Below are 17,615 nucleotides of genomic sequence, written 5' to 3' on the forward strand. Positions count from 1 at the left end.
ATATGTTAGTTTGATTTAATTATTCCACAAAGTATACATATATCAAAGTTTCATGATGTATACCATAAATCTACACAATTTGTCATTTTTTTATTAAAATAATAATAGTAATAATAATAAATTCTATGTAGCAACAACCCCTAGACTAAGGAAACAAGAGCCCCTCAGCTTTGCCCCCAACCAGCTGAGCAGCCTTAGTTAAGGATGTAGCTTCTCTTTGGCTACCCCTGGTCTCGTTTTCTGCAAGCTTGAGACAATCACCGAAAGCCCTGGTGGCTTTCGAAAGGGCAGTTTAATGGCATGATGAGGGCAGGAGCCAGGCCAAAGAGGATTTTGAAGGGAGCTTCTGAAGGATAAACTGTTTAGTGTTTCTTGACTAAGTTGGTGATTACAAGATGTAGTTCAGAGTAATCAAGAGGACAATGATCTAAGCCTTTTGCTGATTGTTAAGGGCCAAGGGATCCTAAGGGCTTGGCATCTGGCCCCATTCGCCTGCATTTTCTCTTCTCTCATTTTCCAATGATCTTACCAGGACAGCTTTCTCTCTCTACGTGTGTGCCTGCACAAAGGGCTGCCTTATTAAATAGTAACTCTCATTCTTAGAGTCCATGTCCTTTCCCCCGGTCCTGTTTCCTCTTTCCCTCTGTAATGTGAAGGACTGTGCAATTCAATCTATTTTGGAATTAGAAGTTTGGAGCAGTTTGATACAATCACACTGTATCAAATCATTTTGAAATGAATGTTCATTCAGACCTGTAATGAGGCATGTGGCAGGTTGAGAGGGCACACGTGTAAGGGACCATGCCAACACACACTCATCATCCCAGAAACACAATCAGGCCTAGCTCAGCATTTCCCATATGTCAGTCATTTGAATATACCTTCATTATTTGTAAGAATATTTTGCTATATTCACTGATCACCCAACTAATTTTTTTTTTTTTTTTTTTTTTTTTTTTTTGAGATGGATTCTCTCTCTGTCACCCAGGCTGGAGTGCAGTGGTGCGATCTCAGCTCACTGCAGCCTCTGCCTCCTGGGTTCCAACAATTATCCTGCCTCAGCCTCCCAGGTAGCTGGGATTACAGGTACATGCCACCATGCCTGGCTAACTTTTTTGTATTTTTAGCAGAGACGGGGTTTCACCATGTTGGCCAGGCTGGTCTCAAACTCCTGCCCGCCTTGGCCTCCCAAAGTGCTAGGATTACAGGCGTGAGACACCACGCCTGGCCCACCCAACTAATTTTTAAATCAGTTACCTGTTTTTTAACTTAGCTCTTCATTAAAAAATAATAACCATGAAAAGAATGGGTTTGATGTGTTAATAGTATATTTTTTCTAATTTAAAATATACATAGTCATTCCTCAGAGGGCATTGGTTCCAGGGCACTCCTGACTCCCTGCAGACACTAAAATCTGCAGATGCACAAGTCCCTGTATAAAATGGTGTAGTATTTGCATATAACTTATGCACATCCTGCTATATATTTTAAATCATCTCTAGATTACTTATAATACCTAATATAAGTAAATGCTATATAAATATTATACTGTATTTTTTACAGTAATGACAAGATATAAAATCTGTACAGGCTGGGCATGGTGGCTCACACCTGTAATCCTAGCACTTTGGGAGGCCAAGGCAGGCAGATTGCTTGCATCCAGGAGTTCAAGACAGACCAGCCTGGGCAACATGGTGAAACCCCATCTCTACCAGAAGAAGTTACAAAAAATTAGCCAGGCTTGTTGACTCCCGCCTGTAGTCCCAGCTACTCGGGAAGCTGAGGTGAGAGGATCACCTGAGTCTAACAGGCGGAGGTTGCAGTGAGCCAAGATCGTGCTACTGCACTCTAGCCTGGGTGACACAGCAAGATCCTGTCTCAAAAATTAATTAATTAATCTAAATAAAATTAGTACAGTGCAATTCCTGGTTGGTTGAAGCCACAGATGCAGAACTCACAAATATAGAGAGGGCCAACTGTATACATCATGCTCATCCGTTAACCTCATTTTCTGTACCACCGGTGTATATACCACACTTGCAAAACACCATTAGAACTCACCACTGCACTCCAAGGTGATCATTGGGAAGGCATGTGCTCCTCCCAGGCCTCAACATTGCAGTAACACTTGTCCACCTAGATCCCATTTTTTCAATAGGAGCCTTCACTGTATATACTTAATCTGGATTAAGGTCATTTTTTGGGAGGGAGGGAGGCTTATATTGGTTTGCTGGGACAGCCACAACAAATTACTACAGACTGGGTGACTTAAGCAACAGAAATTTATTTTCCTCCAGTTCTGGGGGCTGGAAGGCCAAAATCAGCCAGACCGGTTTCTTCTGAGGCCTCTCTCCTTGGCTCGTGGATGCCATCTTCTCCCTGTGTCCTCATGTGGCCTTTCCTCTGCGCTTCTCAGCGTCCTAATCTCTTCTTATGGGAACAGCAGTCGTATCGCATTAGGGCTCACCCACATGACCTCATTTGCCTTAATCACCTCCTTAAAGGCCCTGTGTCCAAACACAGTCCCATTTTGAGGTACTGGGGGTTAGGACTTCCACAAACAGATTTTGGAAAGACACGAGTTAGCCCATCACAGGGCTTAAGTGCAGGATGAGAGAGGATGGTGAATTCAATATGAGGGCCATGGTTGGAAGAATCAGGCTGCAGGGGATTACAAAGGAAAAGTCAAAGTTTGAAAGTAAAATGAGGGGGGGAAAAGGCAAAAAATAAGAATCAGGTTTAAACACCTGAAGACATTGCTCATTCTAATTTACAAGTCACTGGATGAAAAAACAAAAGAAAAAAGAGGATATCACTCATGACCAAGAAGTGCTTATGGCAGGGTGCCGAGGCTCACGCCTGTAATCCCAGCACTTTGGGAGGCTGAGGCAGGCGGATCACGAGGTCAGCAGATTGAGGCCATCCTGGCTAACAAGGTGAAACCCCGTCTCTACTAAAAATAGAAAAAATTAGCTGGGCGTGGTGGTGGGTGCGTGTAGTCCCAGCTACTGGCGAAGCCGAGGCAGGAGAATGGTATGAACCCGGCAGGCGGAGCTTGCAGTGAGCTGAAATCGCGCCACTGTACTCCATCTTGGGTGACAGAGCGAGACTCTGTCTCAAAAAAAAAAAAAAAAAAAAAAAGTGCTTATATATAAAAAATCGATGAGTCTCTAGAATATCCCAAATCCAATCAAAACAACCACAGTGTTGTCTGGTTGCGAATGGATCTAGAAAGATATAAACAGGCTGGGCACGGTAGCTCACGCCTATAATCCCAGCACTTTGAGAGGATTACTTGAGCCCAGGAGTTCCAGACCAGCCTGGGCAACAAGGTGAGACCCTATCTTTACCAAAAAAAAAAAAAAAAATCAAAAAATTAGCTGAGCATGGTGGTGTGCACCCATAGTCCCAGCTTCTTGGGAGGTTGAGGCAGGAGGACCTTTTAATCCCAGGAGGGTCCAGGCTGCAGTGAGCCGTGTTTGTGCCACTGCACTACAGCCTGGATGACAGAGCAAGACCCTTTCTCAATTTTTTTTAAAAGAAAGACATAAACAACTGACAGAACAATCTTTGTCCAAAGGGAATGTGTGTAGGGCAACTTAGGAAGATGGGGCAGAAACACAGGAGTCTGTGTGGTCTTAGACACTGTCCAGGATCAGGGAGCAGAGGGTGTAGGGAACTGACCTAGGCACTTACCTTAGAGTAGAGCTGGAAGCTCAGGGGATGCCGCCGACCATGAGGATGGTGTGGTCCACCTGGCTGTGCCTCCCAGAAAGGGCTGCTGACAAGGAGGAAATGTGCCCGTCAAGGAGCACAGGAGTCTGAGCTCGATCTGTTACATGTCTCATGGTTTCTCCACCCACCTCCTGTAAGCATGGCTGGCAACGTAGTAATTAGGGCTGACCCCAAATATTCCAGCTCTTCTCTCCTCCCAAGAACCTACTAGGATTGCATTTCCACTCCTTTGAAATTAGTTGAGTCCATGTGACTTGCTTTCCATGTGACTTGCTTTTGTCAATGAAAAGGGAATGGAACAACATGGGTCTCTTCTAGGGAGAAAGAGACAGTGAGGGATTTGCTACAGTTCTTTTCCTTCCTGTGTAATGGTTGAAATGGAGACTCTATCAGCCTGGATCCCAGGGCACAACGATGAAAGGAGTCCCTCTGCTGACCTCTGCTAAACGTACAGAATGAGCAAGAAATACAGTTTTGTTGTGTGAAGCTGCTGAGGTTTGGAGATTATTTGTTACTGGAGCAGAACCTAGCCCATCCAGGCTGATAGTTAGTGTAAGCCAGTGCTACTGAGTCTGCTCATGTCAGTATTGAGAAAAGAAAAGCAGAATTTCTGTTTCGTTTGTTTGTTTGTTTGTTTGGAGACAGTCTCATTCTGTTGCCCAGGCTGGAGTGCAATAGTGCGATCTCAGCTTACTGTAACCTCTGCCTCCTGGGTTCAGACGATTCTCTAACCTCTGCCTCCCAAGTAGCGGGACTACAGGCACATGCCACCATACTTGGCTAATTTTTGCATTTATAGTAGAGATGGGATTTCACCATGTTGGCCAAGCAGGTCTTGAACTCCTAACCTCAAGTGATAGGCCCGCCTCAGCCTTCCAAAGTGTTGGGATTACAAACGTGAGCCACCACCCCTGGCCTGAGCCACTGCACCTGGCAGAATTTCTTTTTTTTTTTTTTTAATTTTTTATTATTATTATACTTTAAGTTCTAGGGTACACGTGCATAACGTGCAGGTTTGTTACATATATAAACTTGTGCCATGTTGGTGTGCTGCACCTATCAACTCGTCAGCACCCATCAACTCGTCATTTACATCAGGTATAACTCCCAATGCAATCCCTCCCCCCTCCCCCCTCCCCATAATTTCTAAACCAACAAAGCTTAGAACGAAACCCTGAGACAAAGTGATCAGTCTTAACTGGCTAACTAGCCTCCTTCTTTTCAACTTGCCCCTGTTGCCCTTTGAAATATTTTATTGAGCTTGATTCCAGCAACAAACTGTGGGTCCACCCCCTTATGTTCTATATTACCCCACACAAACCAGCTGTCTATGGGCCATGTCCAAGCTACCGACATGTTCACTTAGCATGCTTAAAATGTTTAATTAGTTAAAACTGGAGGATTTTATATAAAAATCTAGATTCCTGGCTGCTCAGAAGAAATTAGACTATCCAGCCCCCTTGGTCCTATATTCTTACATGACTTGAAGCAAAATCACAGCTACCCACTTCAGACGGGAGCTGGGCACACCAAGATGCCACAGTCTCCACAGTTCCCTGTTGCTTAATCTCTGTCCGCTTCATTCACTTCCTGCCTCAACTCTGAGAGCATCTGATTCTGCGACCTCTGTGTCTGCTTCACCCTTACCCCCGCCCCCGCCCACACACACACACACACACACACTCTTCCAGTCACTCCATCCAGCGTGTATTCTCCCAGACATTCTTTTCCACTCCTTTCTGCCTTTACGTTCCGTTTCCTCTGCCTGGAATGCCCCTCATCATCTCTACTCACTGAAATAAGCCTGTGCATTCATTCACCAACACCCAGCTCAACTGTCACCTTCTGAGGCAGCAGACGCCTGGCTTGGCATCCATCTCCCCTCCCTGCATGGCCCAGTCTTCCCTGGAGACAGAGATGGTCGTGTATGTGAGTCCTGGAAAGTGAGATGGAAGCATAAGTGTGTGGTGGATGTCACGGAAGGCCACCTAAGGGAAACATCTCTCCTGGGAACTGGTGTGCACGCCGCCTGCCTCCTCCCTCAGTCTAGCCTCTGGAGCAGAGAACACACCCTCTCCATTACTCCTGCCTCCTTGAAGATGCTTCTCAAATGTCACCTCTCAATTAGATCTTTTCTTTTCTTTTTGTTCTTTTTTTTCTGAACTCTGTTGCCCAGGCTGGAGTGCAGTGGCACAATCATAGCTCACTGCAGCCTCAAACTCCTGGGCTCAAATGATCCTCCCTTCTCAGACTCCCAAGTATCTGGGACCACAGGTGTGCACCACCACCCTGGCTAATTGTTTTTATTTGTGGGGACAATATCTCACTATGTTGCCCAGGCTGGTTTTGAACTCCTGAGCTCAAGCAATCCTCCTGCCTTGACCTCCCAAAGTGCTGGAATTACAGGTGTGAGCCACTCAGCCCGTCCTCAATGAGATCTTTTCTAACTGCCTTACTTAAAATATTGACACCCCTCCCTTCCCAACTCTCCCGACCATTCTTTCCCTGCCTTTCCCCCAATGTGGTCTACTTTTTAATATACTCTATAATGTACGTATTTAGATTTGGTATTTACTGCCTGCTCCCCACTGGAATATCAAGCTCACAAGGGCAGGGAATTGTCTCCTTCCTTTTTTTTTTTGGTCTTTTTTATCACCTGTGTATTCCAAGCACCTAGAAAGAACCCATGATAGACATTAATAAGTATCCTGAATGAATAATAGACCTCAGCCATTCCACGCCATTTGAAACCCAGACATTTTTAAGGTTCAGTGTTACTCCCACTTTCCATAAAAACCAAGTCCTATAGGCTGCCTCTGCATCATATCACTTCTCTGATCAATTTTATCCTCTCTATGTTCCCAAACATTACCTGCGTTTCAGGCTCTGTCATCTCCCTCTAGCTATGGCATCAGCATTCTATCTTTCCTTTCTTTTTTTTTTTTTTTTTTTTTTTTTGAGATGGAGTTTCGCTCTTGTTGCCCAGGCTGGAATGCAGTGGTGCCATCTCGGCTCACTGCAACCTCTGCCTCCCGGGTTCAAGTGATTCTCCTGCCTCAGCCTCCTGAGTAGCTGGGATTACAGGCACACACCACCATGCCCAGCTAATTTTTGTATTTTTAGTAGAGATGGGATCTCACTATGTTGGCCAGGCTGTTCTCAAACTCCTGACCTCAAGTGATCCACCTGCCTCAGCCTCTCAAACTGCTGTCTCTCTGTTCTCAATCCTTTCCCCTCCAACCCACCCTACAGAGAGAGGACCTCACTGTGTTAATGTCCTGCTTAAAACCTTTCTTTGGCAGGCGGGCATGGTGGCTCACACCTGTAGTACCCTGGGAGACTGAGGCAGGAGGATGGCTTGAGCCCAGGAGTTTGAGTTCAGCCTGGGCAATATAGTGAGACCCTGTCTCAGAAAAAACAAATTTATGAGTTTCAAGTCAAGGCTAAATAGGAAAAAAAAAAAAAAAAAAAAAAGCTTAACCAGCCTCTCTATGGCCCCCATGGCCTTCTCACAAAATCCACTCTCCAATGGCCCCCAAGCCTTAAGTGGTCTGGTCCCACTTCCTGCTGTGCCTGCTCATCCTCGCACCACCCTCCCCAACATTCCTCAGGCCTGCAGAACATCTTACTGCTGGCCACAGAGCTCTCCTGCAGACATTTACATCTTCTGCTCTTTCCACTCCCTGCATGATCTCCCTGCATCTTTTTTTTTTTTTTTTTTTTAAGGGTCTTGCTATGTTGCCTGGGCTGGTCTTGAACACCTGGCTTCCAGATATCCTCCCACCTCCGCCTTCTTAGTAGCTCAGATTACAGGCATGAGCCGCACTATTCAGGTTCCCCTGCCTCTCACCAGGCTTGTTCCTATCTTCCTTGGGGACTTCCTCCAGGAAGCCTTCCTTAGCTTCACCCCAAGCTGGGTGAGCTGCCTCATATCTGTGTTCACATATCAGCTTGTGCTGACCTCGGTCAGCTTTTCTGACTTTGCCATGAGATCATGTGAGCCTTGAGGACTGGAGTTTTGTCTTATTTTATAATCCCAGTGAGGCTGGGTGCAGTGGTGTGCATCAGTAAACCCAGGTTCTGCAGTGAGCTATGCAGTGAGCTATGATAGTATCTGTGAATAGCCACTACACTCTAGGTTGGGCAACAGAGCAAGACCCCCATCTTGAGAAAATAAAAACAGGCCAGGCACAGTAGTTCACATCCATGATCCCAGGACTTTGGGAGGCCGAGGTGGATGGATCACCTGAGCTCAGGAGTTTGAGACCAGCTTGGCCAGCATGGCAAAACCCCATCTCTACTGAAAATATAAAAATTAGCTTGGCACAGTGGTACATGCCTGTAACCCTAGCTACTCAGGAGGCTGAGGCTGGAGAATTGCTTGGACCTGGGAGGCAGAGGTTGCTGTGAGCTGAGATCGTGCCACTGCACTCCGGCTTGGGTGACACAGCAAGACTCCATCTCAAAAAAAAAAAAAGTAAATAATAAATAACAAAAAAAATTAAATTTATTATTTAAATGTTTTAAATAACAAATGATAATCCCAGTAAGGATACATCATCTAAATAGTAGGCACTTAGTAAATAAGAAGGGAAGGAAAGCAGGAAGAAGGGAAGGGGGAAAGCAGAAAAGAAGAAAGAAAGGTCTCAGATGCTCAGTTCTCTTTCTGGGCACATGGTGGGGCTGCACCTCTCCACCCACTTGAGCGCGTGCTCGGCCATGTGATCTGCTTTGGCCCATGAAATATGAGTGAAAGTGACATGTGTCACTTTTAGGCAGAAGCAGATAGGTCAGTCCGTGGTCCCCATCCTCTTTTTACTGTCTGCTGGGTCACAGAAGCATGTGCTGAGATGGAGTCTCTGTCACCCGAGGCCTCTGAGTGACTAAGACAAGCAGAGGCCCTGGTGGACCTGCAGTGGACACACAGCATGGGGTGAGGAAGACACTCTGTTCTTTTGAAGTGCTGAGAGTTTAGGGTTTATTGTTAACCTAGCACAATCACGTCTCTTCTCTTTTTTTTTTTTTTTTTTTTTTTTGAGAAGGAGTTTCCTCTTGTTCCTCAGGCTGGAGTGCAGTGGCATGATCTCAGATCACTATAACCTCCACGTCCCAGGTTCCAGCGATTCTCCTGCCTCAGCCTCCTGAGTAGCTGGGATTACAGGCACCCACCACCATGCCTGGCTAATTTTCTGCATCTTTAGTAGAGATGGGGTTTCACCATGTTGGCCAGGCTGGTCTCAAACTCCTGACCTCAGGTGATCCACTCGCCCCAGCCTCCCAAAGTACTGGGATTACGGGCGTGAACCACCATGCCTGGCCACATCTCTTCTTTTCTTTTTTAATTTCATCTTTTATTTTAGATGCAGAGGATATACGTGCAGGTTTGTTACATGGGTATATTGCACGATGCTGAAGTTTAAGGTACGGTTGATTCTGTTGTCACCTAGGAAATAAGCATAGGACCCAAAAAGTAGTTTTCCAACCCTTGCCTCTCCCTCCCTCTACCCTTTAGAGTCCCCAGTGTCTATTGTTTCCTTCTTTATGTCCTATGTACCCAATATTTTGCTCCCACTTGTAAGTGAGAACATGGGGTATTTGGTTTTCTGTTTCTACATTAATTCAAGTGCAGTTGGTTTGAGGTATCGGGGAAAATCACATCTTTTTACCCTTTTATTTGCTAAGAATATCAGACACTACCTTGTCTTTCCCACTGCTATACAATTTTAATTCCAATTGTGTGTTTTCCATGGATTCTTGCAAAGATGCTATAAGGCAAACAGGTTAAATATTATTATCTCCCACATACAAACTCAGAAAAAGAAACTGAATGACTGCCCGGGACTTGCCTGGGTAGGAGAGAAGGGAGCTAACACCAGAGCCCAGGTCCCTGGGTCCCCATCCAGGGCTTCCTGCTTCCAGTCAGTAAAACAGCACAGGTCTAAAGAGTCTAAAATCTGGGGATCCCCACCAGAAAGGGGTCCTTCTTTTATTACAAAGGAAATATATCCAAAGGTTAGAATCAGGCCAGGCTTGGTGGCTCACACCTGTAATTTCAACACTTTGGGAGGCCGAAGCAGGTTGATCACTTGAGGTCAGGAGTTCGAGACCAGCCTGGCCAACATGGTGAAATCCCCATCTCTGTTAAAAATACAAAAATTAGCCAGGAATGGTGGCACGTGCCTGTAAATCCTAGTTACTCAGTAGGCTGAGGCAGGAGAGTCGCTTGAACCTGGGAGGCAGAGGTAGCAGTGAGCCGAGACTGCACCACTGTACTCCAACCTGGGCGACAGAGTGAGGCCCCCGTCTCAAAAAAAAAAAAAAGAAAAAGTGTTGGAATCATGGACTTTAAAGCCAGACTGCCCAAGTTGGCTCCAGCTCCAGCCCTCACTACCCAGAGCTCATGAGCATAGCTCCCTCTCTCTCAAGTTCCGTTCCTCCAGGCCTGTAACACTGGGAATAATAATAGTACCTACTTCTTACTCTTGTGAGTTTTAAATAAACAAATCCATGAAGAAGACTTGGCATGGCGTCTGGCATATAATAAAGGCTCACTGAGATTTCTCTATGACTGCCCTATTATCACAGTGCTTTCCATTTAGACAGTCGCCTTCCAGGACGGTAATGCCAGGCTGCTGCCACAAGGTGGCACTGTTGTCTCCAGCCACCCTTCCTGAGCAGCTTAAGTTTCATTTCTCAAAATGCCAAGTTGAGTCAGGACGGAAGGAGAATCCAGAAAAAGATGACAGAGTCCGAGAACTCCAGCCAAAAACGTGTCCTCTTTGTCACATCAAAAGTGATGAAACTGCTTCCTTCTTTTATCTCTGCTCTTTCTTGTAGCTGGATCCCCACACCTCGGAATAGGCTGAAGCAGCTGGTAAAATTGGGCTGCCCAGCCCCAACCCCACACTACGGGCATAACTGGGCAGGGGGTACTAGTGGAAGGTGATTGAATCCACTGCTGTAGAGAAGGGCTTCTCGGGCTGTAGCACGCTTACGCCTCACCTGGGCACCTTGTGAAAATGCAGATTCTGATTCCGCTGGTTTAGGATGGGGTCTGGCACTGTGCATTTCTTTTTTGTTTGTTTTTGTTTTTGTTCTTTATTTTTATTTATTTATTTTTTTTTGAGACGGAGTCTTGCTCTGTCGCCCAGGCTGGAGTGCAGTGGCCGGATCTCAGCTCACTGCAAGCTCCGCCTCCCGGGTTCACGCCATTCTCCTGCCTCAGCCTCCCGAGTAGCTGGGACTACAGGCGTCTGCCACATCGCCCGGCTAGTTTTTTTTTGTTGTTGTTATTTTTTTTAGTAGAGACGGGGTTTCACCATGTTAGCCAGGATGGTGTTTTTGTTCTTTGAGACGGAGTCTTCGCTCTGTAGCCCAAGCTGGAGTGCAGTGGTGCGAGCTCGCCTTACCGCAACCTCCACCTCCGGGGGCTCAAGCGATTCTCGTGCCTCAGCCTTCCGAGTAGCTGGGACTACAGGCGAGTATCACCACGCCCAACTAATTTTTTGTACTTCAGTAGAGACGGGGTTTCACCATGTTGCCCAGGGTGGTCTTGAACACCTGAGCTCAGGAGATCCGCCCGCCTCAGCCTCCCATTACAGGGGTGAGCCACCGCGCCCAGCCAGCACTGTGCATTTCTGACAAGCTCTTGGGTGGGGTCTGTGCTGCGCTTCCGGGCTCCATACTCTGAGGACCTGGCCCATTTGTGGCAAATGGAATTGGCGACCTCTTGGAAGTCAAGGCTGCAGTGAGCCAAGTTCCTCCTGCATGCCGGTTCACCCAGCCGCACAACAGCCCTGTGAAACCAGTGTCATTGTTCCCGTTGTATGGATGATAAACAAAAACATTAAGTAACTGTCCCAAGGTTGTAACAGCTAATTATTAGCAGAGCCGGAACTCAAACACAATACACTTCTGCTAGATCAAATGTTATTGTTTTATGTTGAATTAAAGTAAACATGGCCCAGCTTTCCCTCCCTGACTTCCCAAGACAAAGAGAAAAGGTCTCGGAGGCAGCAGAGAGTGGAAAGGAGGGCAGCTCCTGGAGCCAAACCTCCCGGACTCACAATCTGCCAGTCAGGAGCTGTGTGACCCTGACGAGTTGCTCAGCCTCTCTGTGCCTTACTTTCTTCATCTCAAAGTAGTGAATAATAATGGCACCTACTTCGGGGAGTTAGGCAGAAAAAGATGACAGCATGATCAATTAAGTGATTAACTGAATAAGCGGGGCACAGGGTGAGTGCCCTTGCAAGCTTTTATGTTATAGAGCAAAAAAGGTCAGGCTTGGGGCTGTGGGTGCTTACCAACTTTCTTTCAGTTCCTTCCAAAATCCCTACCATCTGTGGGCACCCTTCCACTGAATGCCTTTTCAAAAATTGTGGTATTAAAAAAACATAAAATATATAATCTTTACCACTTTCAACTGTACAGTTTGGTAACGTTAAGTATATTCACATTGTTACGAATGTATTTTAATACTTATGTAATTTTTTTTTTTTTTTTTTGAGATGAATTCTCACTCTGTCACCAGGCCGGAGTGCAGTGGCACGATCTCAGCTCACTGCAACCTCCACCTCCTGGGTTCAAGCGATTCTTGTGCCTCAACCTCCTGAGTAGCTGGGATTATAGGCACCTGGCCACCACACCCAGCTAATTTCTTTTGTATTTTCAGTCAAGACAGGGTTTCACCATGTTGGCCAGGATGATCTCGATCTCCTGACCTTGTGATCCACCCGCCTCGGCCTCCCAAAGTGCTAAGATTACAGGCGTGAGCCACCACGCCCAGCCCTGTGTTGCCTATTTTAGAAATTAATTTAAAAATCATTATGCCCTCATGCTACCTGACTTCAAACTATACTACAAGGCTATTGATACCAAAACAGATATATAGACCAATGGAACAGAACAGAGGCCTCAGAAATAATACCACACATCTATAACCATCTAATCTTCAACAAACCTGCAAGCAATGGGGAAAGTATTCCCTATTTAATAAATGGTGCTGGGAAAACTGGCTAGCCATATGCAGAAGACTGAAACTGGATCCCTTCCTTACACCTTATACAAAAATTAACTCAAGATGGACTAAAGACTTAAATGTAAAACCTAAAACCATAAAAACCCTGGAAGAAAACCTAGGCAATACCATTCAGGACATAGGCATGGGCAAAGACTTCATGACTAAAATACCAAAAGCAATTGCAACAAAAGCCAAAATTGACAAATGGGAGCTAATTAAACTAAAAAGCTTCTGTACAGCAAAAGAAACTATCATCAGAATGAACACGCAACCAACAGCATGGGGGAAAATTTTTGCAATCTATCCATCTGGCAAAGGTCTAATATCCATAATCTATAAGGAACTGAAACAAATTTATAAGAAAAAACAAACAACCCTATTAAAAATTGGACAAAGGATATGAACAGACATTTCTCAAAAGAAAACATTTTAAAACATATTTTAAAAAGCTCATCATCACTGGTCATTAGAGAAATGCAAATCAAAACCACAATGAGATACCATCTCACACCAGTTAGAATGGTGATCATTAAAAAGTCGGGAAACAACAGATGCTGGAGAGGATGTGGAGAAATAGGAACACTTTTACACTGTTGGTGAGAGTGTAAATTAGTTCAACCATTGTGGAAGACAGTGTGGTGATTCCTCAAGGATCTAGAACCAGAAATACCATTTGACCCAAGCAATCCCATTACCGGGTATATACCCAAAGGATTATAAATCATTCTGCCATAAAGACACATGCACACGTATGTTTATTGCAGCACTATTTACAATAGCAAAAACTTGGAACCATCCCAAATACCCATCAATGATAGACTGGATAAAGAAAATGTGGCACGTATACACCATGGAATACTATGCAGCCATAAAAAAAAGTCAGATCATGTCCTTTGCAGAGACATGGATAAAGTTGGAAACCATCATTCTCAGCAAACTAACACAGGAACAGAAAACCAAACACTGCATGTGCTCACTCATAAGTGGGAGTTGAGCAATGAGAACACATGGACACAGGGAGGGGAACATCACACACCCGGGCCTGTCAGGCAGTGGGGGGTAAGGGGAGGGAGAGTATTAGGACAAACACCTAATGTATGCAGGGCTTAAAACCTAGATGACAGGTTGATAGGTGCAGCAAACCACCATGGCACATGTATACCTGTGTAACAAACCTTCACGTCCTGCACATGTATCTCAGAACTTAAAGTCAAATTAGAAAAAAAAATCATTATGCCCAAATACATCATTGATGTCTATTTCAGCTGAGTAAAGAGACTTGTTACACTGTGAAAGAGTTAGAAAAAAAGGGGAACATGTGCTTGAAATCAGACTGAACTGAATTCAAATCCCATCCCTGCCATTTACGGGCATTGGAAAAGTCAAGTAAGTTCTCTAAGCCTTTGTCTCCCCATTTTTTTTTTTTTCAAGACAGGGTCTTGCTCTGTTGCCCAGGCTGGAGAGTACAGTGACTCAATCTCGGGTCACTGCAGCCTCGACCTTCTGGGCTCCAGTGATCTTCACCCCTCAGCCTCCCAAGTAGCTGGGACTACAGGCATGCACCACCATGTCTGGCTAGTTTTTGTATTTTTGGTAGAGACAGGGTTTCGCCATGTTGCCCAGGCTTCCCTGTTCTTCAAAATGCACATGAAAATGATGCCCATCAAAGCATTCCTGGGAGCATTAAATGAGAATTCTTGTAAAGCAAGGAGCACAGAATCTAGCCCAAGAGCGCTGTGAGTTCACAGTGACTCTTATTTTGCACTGCACTTGGAAGAATGTTGGACAAAGCGCGTGCCTTGGAAGCCAGAGCAAGAGTTCTCAACCTATGGAGCACCAGGAACACCTGGGGTTCCTGTTAAAAATATCCATGCCAGGAGTTCCACTCCAAACCCAGTAAGCCACAATCTAATAGGGTGGATGGAACCTGAGCCACTGTATTTTAACACTCTGCCCCCACCTTTTTTTTTTTTTTTTTTTTTTGAGGTCGAGTCTCCTTCTATCGCCCAGGCTAGAGTGCAGTGTCCGATCTCCGCTCACCACAACCTCCACCTTCCGGGTTCAAGTGATTCTCTTTCCTCGGCCTCCCGGGTAGCTGGGACTACAGGCGCGTGCCACCATGTCTGGCTAATTTTTGTATTTTTAGTAGAGACAGGGTTTCACTGTGTTGGCCAGGCTGGTCTCAAACTCCTGACCTCGTGATCCGCCCCCCCCAACCAGTCTCCCAAAGTGCTGGGATTACAGGCGTGAGACACCGCACCGGCCCACCCTGCCCCTTTAATTCGGGCACATCAAAGCTGAGAACAGCTAAGTGGAGATGCCCTGTGCCCTTGGGTGTCACTTCTGGGCCTTGGGAGGTGGCAGACCCAGGCAGACTGACATGCTAAGGTTGTCGTTCTAGATGCTGAGAAGTTCTGAAGTCATCACCAGACAGTGCTAAGAAAGACAGCTTTGGGGAGTAATTTCCCTCATGTCACCTGAGGGCGGGGGTAGGGATGGAGGAAGTCGCCCTCCCCACTCTGACATCTGATCACCTTCCTTCCACTTGAAGCAGCAAAAAGAAGGTGCAAAGTCCCCGTTGCGTTTTACTGAGCTTCTGATGCACTCCCCCACCTCCCCAGCTGCTCTCTCCACATTCGAGGAAGCAGCGCGGGTAGCAGCAGACCCAGTCGCCCCTGGTTGCCTGGAAGTGTCCTTCCGAGCTTTTTTGTCAGAGAGAAAAAGAAAGCCAAGCTCGGGGCTGTGGGTGCTTACCAACTTTCTTTCGGTTCCCTCCGAAATCCCTCCCATCTGTGGGAGGCTTTTTCTGCCAGTCACCCACGTGCATTTGGTTTGCATCCCAATTCGGCCTTGCCACCGGCTCCCAGAAGCTCTGCGTGCCGCGGGTGGCCACGGAGTCTCCCTCACGCTCGAGTGGAAAGAGCTGGGACGGCCTCGCAGGCTGCGCTGGCGCCGCGGGAACAGCAGGTGGCGCCACGGACTCAAGGAGCCCTGAACCGGGAGCAGTTCCTAGAGAGAGCAAGAGTGTCTGTGTTAGCAGGAGCTCAATAAATGCTTGATAGGTATGTGTGAGAGCTGAAACAGTTTCCCGCTGCACTCTGTGTGCAGGTCTAAGCAGCAAAGCTGGCAGGAGGGTGAAAAAGCGAATGTCCAGAGGTTGGAGTTGAACAATGGGAACACATGGACACAGGGAGGGGAACATCACACACCGGGTCCTGTCGGTGGGTGGGGGTAAGGGGAGGGGGAGTATTAGGACAAATACCTAATGCATGAGGAGTTTAAAACCTAGATGACGGGTTGATAGGTGCAGCAAACCACTATGGCACACGTATACCTATGTAACGAGCCTGCACGTTCTGTACATGTATCCCAGAACTTAAAAGTTAAAAAGTAACATAAAATTTTTGTTTTAAAAAAAGCGAGAGTCTCCGCAGGAAGGGCGGGGGACCCTCCGCCTTGCAGAAACGGGGAAGCCTGCCCCGGAAGCAGTGAAGGCCGCGCAGCAACAGGAGCGGAGGGGCCAGGACTCGGTCGCAAGCTCGGTGGTCTTAGACCCTACACGGGCTTCCCCAAAGACCTGCAGCTGCTAGCAACCCCAACCCCAGGGACAGAGTCCTGGGTCCTGAGGCACCAACTGAGAATTTCCCACGCTGAGTCATTTACATCCCCTTCATGATTTTGGACGTACCTACACGTCACCTGAAATATGACTCAGTTATTTTTTTCTTCAACTCACTTTTTAAAGTTAAATGTAGGCCAGGTACAGTGGCTCATGCCTGTAATCCCAACACTTTGGGAAGCCCAGGCTGGAGGATCTCTTCAGGTCAGAAATTTGAGAGCAACCTGGGCAACATAGCAAGACCTCATCTCTAAAAAAAAAAAAAAAAAATTCAGAGCAGGAGTGGAAGTTTATTTAAAAGGTTTTAGAACAGGAAAGGAAAGTACGCTTGGAAGAGACCCAAGCAGGGCACTGACGTCAAGGGCCCATACATTTTTTTTAATTAGCCAGGTGTAGTGGTGCACACCTGTAGTCCCAGCTACTCAGGAGGCTGAGGTAGGAGAATCGCCTGAGCCCAGGAGTTAGTTCAAGGCTGCAGTGAGCCGAGATCACACCACTGAACTCCAGCCTGGGCGACAGAGCAAGACTCTGTCTCTAAAATAAACAAACAAGAGTTATCTGTATTAAAAAATAAATAAATACATAAATAAGTAGAGCTAAATATAAGAGAAACAGTTTATTGCTATACTAACTAGAAGCCCAGTATTTCTCACCAAAACGAAGAGAACTATAAAAATAAATACACAACAGTCACGATTTCTTACCAGTCTGGCAGTTTACCGCTGAAAAGCAACTGGTATCTCATCAGTGCTGTGTTTTCCACACTTGAGGAAAACCAGGGATTCCAGCGCAGAAACCAACAGGAATTCGGAATGAAATGAGGTAACAGGTGGTGAAAGGAAAGTCAAGCAAAGTCCAAGAGGGAGGGGTCAAGTTTGTTTGGCTCCACACTGCCAAACAAAGGGAACCCTGACCAACATTCTGTGCCCGGCAGTGGATTCCAGGGCTTCTTGCAAGATACACATTCTTCCGGAAACTGCGAGTTATTTTTGACTGGTAAGCCCACCCCACCCCTGAGGTCCGATGCCAAGCTGATGGTATCACAGGGTCAGGTGGTCCCAAGAGGTCACCCGGCTGGCCTCCCATATCTGGTGACCGATCACCTGTCCCACAACCTTCCTGAGGGGTCTTCCTGCCTCTGCCCTAGTGCATTGCTGCTGTGGAGGGAGCTACAGGGAGGCAGGACCCAGGGCAGCTGGCCAGACAAGTGAGTACAGGGAATATGGAGGAGGTGGAGTGGCC

At 46.4% G+C, this 17,615-nt stretch overlaps 1 long non-coding RNA gene across 2 annotated transcripts; it reads right to left on the reverse strand.

Annotated features, from left to right (window-relative positions):
* Positions 1–1,842: 1,842 nt before the first annotated feature.
* On the reverse strand, positions 1,843–17,364 carry LOC116271295. 2 transcript variants are annotated; one of them, XR_004179790.1, is made up of 4 exons: positions 17,078–17,364; positions 15,509–15,763; positions 3,697–3,778; positions 1,843–2,661 (listed from the first exon to the last, which is right to left on the reverse strand). It is a non-coding gene; the product is annotated as an uncharacterized LOC116271295 (long non-coding RNA). The 2 variants fall into 2 exon arrangements; XR_004179789.1 differs by having other exon boundaries at positions 3,697–3,781.
* Positions 17,365–17,615: the final 251 nt, after the last annotated feature.

The sequence above is a fragment of the Papio anubis genome, chromosome 18, assembly GCF_008728515.1.
Source record: "Papio anubis isolate 15944 chromosome 18, Panubis1.0, whole genome shotgun sequence".
Classification (NCBI taxonomy): domain Eukaryota; kingdom Metazoa; phylum Chordata; class Mammalia; order Primates; family Cercopithecidae; genus Papio; species Papio anubis.